The 6,184-nt window shown below is 37.5% G+C and overlaps 1 non-coding gene across 1 annotated transcript; it reads left to right on the top strand.

Moving 5' to 3' along the window:
• Nucleotides 1-2,363: 2,363 nt before the first annotated feature.
• Nucleotides 2,364-2,469, top strand: LOC130958500 (small nucleolar RNA R71). The gene has a single exon (XR_009077618.1). It is a non-coding gene; the product is annotated as a small nucleolar RNA R71 (small nucleolar RNA).
• The last annotated feature ends 3,715 nt before the right edge of the window (nucleotides 2,470-6,184 follow it).

Genomic DNA, 6,184 nt, shown 5'->3' with positions numbered 1-6,184 from the left:
CATTGGATTAGTATGCATCATAGAATGGCTCTTCTTCATAGTGCATTGGTGGGGGTTGTTGCCATGAGGATTGATCATAAGCATATGTCTCTTCCCACCTTTGATTCTCCCATTCTTGATACACATTCTCATCAAAGTTCCCATTGCCTACAACATAGTTGTAACTACACTCATAGCCAAAGTGTGAATTCATAATGAAAAGAGAAAATAAAATTCAAAAGCTAATAGAAATCAAGAGAAACAAAATTCTACAACTAGCAAATAAAGCAAAAAGCAAGATATTCAGACTATTCACATATGTACAATAACCAATAACATAACACCATTGCAAGTCCCCGGCAACGGTGCCATTTTTGATGATTAGATTTTTGACGGTTTAGAATTTTACAAATGAAATATCGTCGAAGTATAGTCTCTAAACCAACAATAATCCTTTCATACAAAAGATTGTTTGTCACTAAAACAAACCCCTAAATTTATAAATCGAAGTATTGAACCTCGGGTCGTTCTCCCTAGGAATTACAATAAAGTGTCTTGTTATTGGTTATGAATTATTTTTAGGGTTTTGATAAGAGGCATGAAAGATAAATGGCAAGAAAGTAAACTAAGGCCTAAAAAGGTCTTGGCAAGGGTTAGTGGTCAAGGATCTCTATCCTAATCACTAACCACAATATGAGAATTGGCAAGGATTAATCTCATTAAATCATCCTCTAACTAGTAGTAAAGTAAAGTCAAATGAGCTATATCAATCCTAGTCCAAAAGTCCTAACTCTCCACTAATCCAATTAGTGAGAACTAGAGTCAATGGATCCCAATCATCAATTACTTGGACATTAGTAACTCAAGAGTTCCTAAGTTACCTTTCCAAGCCAAGAACATAAAACTTTACTCTAAAATCCAACCAAGCATTTCATCAAACACTTGGAAGGCACAAAAGGAAAACATAGTAAACCAACAACAAGAACAAAATCTAACAACAATTATTGCAAAGAATTAACAACAACAAATCAAAAGAAACACATTTATTATGAATTACCTTGATTGAATTGAAAGAGAGTAGAAGAAACAAAAGTAGATCTGCAACAAAACACAAGAACAACATAAAGGAAATTACAACAAAAGAATAGAAGAAGATGAATGTAGCAACAAAGAATTGAGAGATAGAAGTGAAAGAAAGCAAAGATTAAAACCTAGATCTAAGAACTAAACCTAATCCTAATCCTAATCCTAGAGAGAAGTGAGAGCTTCTCTCTCTAGAAATTAACTACTAAAACTAAGCTAAACTAAACTAATGGTAACTAACTTCTAAAGTATGAAAGTATCCCCATTCCCCCTTCAATCCTTGGCTTAAATAGCATCAGAAATGAGTTGGATTGGGCCCACAAGGCTTTAGAATTCGCTGGCCACGTTTTACTTTAAGTGAACCAGGTGGCAGCAACGGTGCGTGCGCGTACTATGCACGTACGCATCACCATGCGTGGTTCAACCATAGCTAATCTTATATCGTTTCGAAGCCCCAGATGTTAGCTTTCCAACTCAACTGGAACCGCATCATTTGGACCTCTGTAGCTCAAGTTATGGCCGATTAAGTGCGAAGAGGTCGGCTTGACAGCTTTTGCATTTCCTTTATTTCTCCATGAGTTCTCCATTTCTACATGCTTTTCCTTCATTCCCTTGGTCCAATCCTCGCCTCCTAAATCTGAAATCACTTAGCAAACATATCAAGGCGTCTAATGGAATCAAGGAGAATTAGATTTAGCTATTTTTAGTCCTAAAAAACATGTTTTCACTCTTAAGCACAATTAAAGGAGAAGTTATAAAACCATGCTATTTCATTGAATAAATGTGGGTAAAAGGTCATAAAATCCCTTAAATGAAGCATAAGATAAACCCTACAAATGGGGTTTATCAGTTTCCCCACCCAAAATTTGGATGGTTCCTCCAACTAGGATTATAGGTCTTTGAATATGGATCATTAACTTGCGTAGATGAATTTCCCAGGTAGTTGACTTCCTCCCAATTAACTCCTTTCACAGTGTTTGGCTCTGATTGAGGTGATGGTTGAGTGTGGATGGTTGTAGCCTAATTCTTCTCCATTTGCTTGGTTATCTCAGCTAGTTGCTTAGTAATCATCTTGTTTTGGGCCAGAATTGCATCCATGTTGTTCAGCTCCAAAACTCCTTTGTTGTTGCTCCTTTCTGAGGCATAGAAATATTCGTTGTCAGCCACTGTTTCTATGACATCAACGGCTTCTTCAGTAGTCTTCTTCTTGTTAAGAGAGCCTCCAGATGAGTGGTCTACAGCCTTCTTTGATTCATAGGAAAGCCCTTTATAAAAGATGTGCAGTTGCACCCATTCATTAAACATATTAGGGGGGAACTTCCTTGTCAAATCTTTGAATCTCTCCTAAGCCTCATATAAGGTTTCACCATCTTACTGTCTGAATGTCTGCACCTCGGTTCTCAATCTATTCACTCTTTGAGGATGGTAGAACCTTGCCAAGAATTTATTCACCACATCTTCCTAGGTTGTCAAGCTTCCTTTAGGAAATGATTCCAACCACTTGGATGCTTTGCGCTTCAAAGAGAATGGAAACAGTAGCAATCTATAGGTATCAGGATGAACACCATTAGATTTAACTGTATCACAGATCCTTAGGAATGTAGTGAGATGCTCATTAAGGTCCTCTTGTGAGCTTCCCTCGAAAGAACAATTGTTTTGGACGAGTGTGATGAGCTGAGGCTTCAATTCAAAATTATTAGCATGGATGGTTGGCTTTTGAATGCTGCTACCACAATTTCCTGGGTTTGGGTTGATGTAGGAACCAAGCACTCTCCTCTTTTGTCCAGCATAGTTATCTGCACCTCTTCTGGCATTGTTGTTCACCTCTCCTTCATGATGGTTTTCCATATCATCCTCCATGTCAGTATCCAAGTCTTCTTCCTCTTCCTCTGCACCAATAACCTTCTTCCCTCTTGCTTCCCTCCTTAATCTAAAGAAGGTCCTCTCCGATTCACTATCAAAAGAGGTTGAGGTTTTCCCTCTTCTACTTGTCATACAATGAACAAGTAGAAGAAATAGCAAGTGCAGAATCTACTAGAATAGAGTGTAGTTAGCTTGGTTAGAACAATTTATCAAACGGTTAGTGGGTTAGCTTGATGGAAAGTAAGGAAAGAAAAGAAAAAAATAAAAGGGAAACAACAAGAATTGCATAAAGCGACAATGAACAGCTGAAATTAAACTTCAAAAGAAAATAAAATTTCTCAATCTAGTTATCCTTCAATTTAGTAATTGTCAATACAAAAGCAATCCTCGGCAATGGCGCCATAAACTTGATTCACTCAAAAATTGTCTCTCAACAATTTTCTTACTGGTAAGTGCACCGGATTATCGTCAAGTAAAAACTCACAATAGAGTGAGGTCGAATCCCACAGGGATTGGTTGGTTGAGCAACTTTAATTGGATAATTGTTCTAGTTGAGCAAAATCAGAATTGGAAATGAGATTGCACAAAGTAAATTGGCGGGAAACTTAAATTGCAAGAAATTAAATGAACAAAAAGTAAATTGCGGAATATAAAGAGTAAAAGCTTAAATTGCAAGAATTTAAATGGGAATGGGGATTAAGCATGAAATTAAAGAACAGAATGTAAAGAGAATGGGTAGATCAGAGGATGGGAAGCTCATTGGGGTTAGGAGATGTCATAATTCTCCGGATCAGGTTCATTCTCATCTATTCCTCAATCAATGCATTCATCGATCTCCTTGGCAATCTTAGTTGATTAGATCCCAATTCCTTGGCAATCTAATCTCTCTAAGCATGAACAAATTTCCAATTCCTTGATTTAAGTGCTCATGGGAAGAAATGAAGTATGGTCACTGATTATACCACACATATTCATAGATCATAGTGTTGGTAGGATTACATGTCACGATATCCATCCAAACCCCAATCTAATCCAATGTGAGAAGGCATTTCTAGCATGATCTCCTCATTCCTCTTCCAAGGTTCAGAGGAGATCCAATTATGAATAGCTTCTTTCCCAAGAGAACTATCAAATTAGATGAAGACCGAAAGCTTTCTATCAAAATCAAGAGAAAAGAAAGAAGAAGATGAATGAAAACTAATATTGATCCATTAAATTACATAGAGCTCCCTAATCCAATGAAATGGGTTTAGTTGTTCATAGCTCTAAGAATGGAAACTGGAATTGAAAAATACATTACAGAATTGAAATTGAAAAGAAAATGAAAATTGACAGAGTCTCAGTATGAATTTCCGTGACGTTAGGATTTTTGCTAGTAAAGAACTTCATAAAAATATAGTCGCATTGTGAGTATAGATTCTAAACTAACAGAAAATCCCTTCGTACAAACGTTTTGGTTGTCACAAGTAACAAACCCCTTTAAAATTGATAACCGAGTATTTAAATCTCGGGTCGTCTTCTCAAGGAATTGCAGGGAGGTATGTTCTTATTATTGGTTATGCAAAGGTATATTTTGGGGTTTTTAAAAAGGTTGAACAAGTAATTTAATTGACAAGAAAAATAAATAAATGACTATAAAATAAACTCTTGGCAAGATATGAGAAATTGGAAGTCCTATCCTAGTTATCCTTATCAGGTGTGATGAGAATTGGATTTTAATCCAACTTAGTTAACCTTTACTAAAGCAAAGGAAAGTCAAGTGGACTAATTAGTTTGATCCTCAAGTCCTAGTCAATCCCTGTGGGAAGACTAGCTTTAGAGCGATTTAGATCAATTAGAATCTGCCAATTTCAACCACTGCTGAGTTTGACAACTCAAGAGTTACCAATTAATCAACCAAAGCCAAAAGGGAATAAAATCTACTTGAATAAAAATAATTTGGATAGAGCCCAAGCACCAATAACATAAATTAGAGAAAACAATCATAAGTCTGAAATACCTCAAAGTATATTAATTAAGAAAATCCTAACATGAAAAGTTCATAAGCCAAATAGGCAACACAAGTAATACAAGCATTAAAGCATCTGGAAGTAAAAGAGAAATATAAAGTAAAAGGAATATTGAACCTGATGAAGAGTCGAAATCCTAAATTCTTTAAGAGGAATCCTAATCCTAAATCCTCAGAGAGAGGAGAGAACCTCTCTCACTAAAAACTACATCTAAACTATGAAAAGTGTGAGTAATGATTGAATTTCCAGTCCTCTTGAGTCTCTGCATATTCCCTGACTTTAATCTGTGTTTCTGGGCCGAAAACTGGGTTGAAATGCGGCCCAGAATCTCTACCAGCGACTTTTGTAATTCTGCAGATGGCGCCCGTCACGTGTCCGCGTTGTCCACGCGATCGCGTCACTCAGGGTTTTTCGTACCACGCGTGCGCGTCGTCCACGCATTCGCGTCGTTCATGCAGCTTCCAATCCGCGCGGTCGCGTCAAGCACGCGAACGCGTCACTCTGATTTCTTCCATTTCGTGCGGTCGCGTGAGCCATGCGATTGCGTGACTTCTCGCTGGTCATCTCCTCAATTCCTTGTGTTCCTTCCATTTTTGCACGCTTCCTCTTCATTCTCTAAGCCATTCTTGCCCTATGAAGCCTGAAACAATTAACACACAAATCAAGGTATCGAATGGTAATAAGAGAGGGTTAAGAATAGCTAAATTAAGATCAAAGAAGCTTGTTTTCAATCATAGAACTAAACTAGGAAGGAATTGTAAAGTCATGCAAATCCTATGAATAAGTGGGTGAAAAGTTTGATAAAACCACTCAATTAAATACAATATAAACCATAAAATAGTGGTTTATCACTCCGTTCCAAAATTGTTTCGATAAACTTGAATTCTAAGCAATTTATACACTTTCTTTAATTTATTCTTCAGTCTCTGAATTGGGCTTTTGGCCTTAATTAAATTTGATTAAAGTTGCTCCGATGGGTTTCCTTGCTGTTGAGAGGAGCTTTGCTTGAGTGTGCCGAGTGCTGGTGCTTCACGTTGGAGTCCACGTTTGATAGCCAACGTTGAATCAAATGTTTCTATTAAAATTCAGTTTTGCTTGCTGTCATCAACGTTTGACTCAACGTTGGAGTGCCAACGTTCTTCTACCCACGCGCACGCGTGCTTTGCGCGTCCGCGCACTTGGGGTAAAAATGCTCATCCACGTGTACGCGTCATGTACGCGTGTGCGTGGATGCAGAAATCCTAAATTCC

This window comes from Arachis stenosperma, chromosome 10 (assembly GCF_014773155.1).
Source record: "Arachis stenosperma cultivar V10309 chromosome 10, arast.V10309.gnm1.PFL2, whole genome shotgun sequence".
In the NCBI taxonomy this organism is placed as follows: Eukaryota; Viridiplantae; Streptophyta; class Magnoliopsida; order Fabales; family Fabaceae; genus Arachis; species Arachis stenosperma.
The sequence above is the reverse complement of the archived record's forward strand: the minus strand, read 5'-3'. Positions and strand labels throughout refer to the sequence as shown.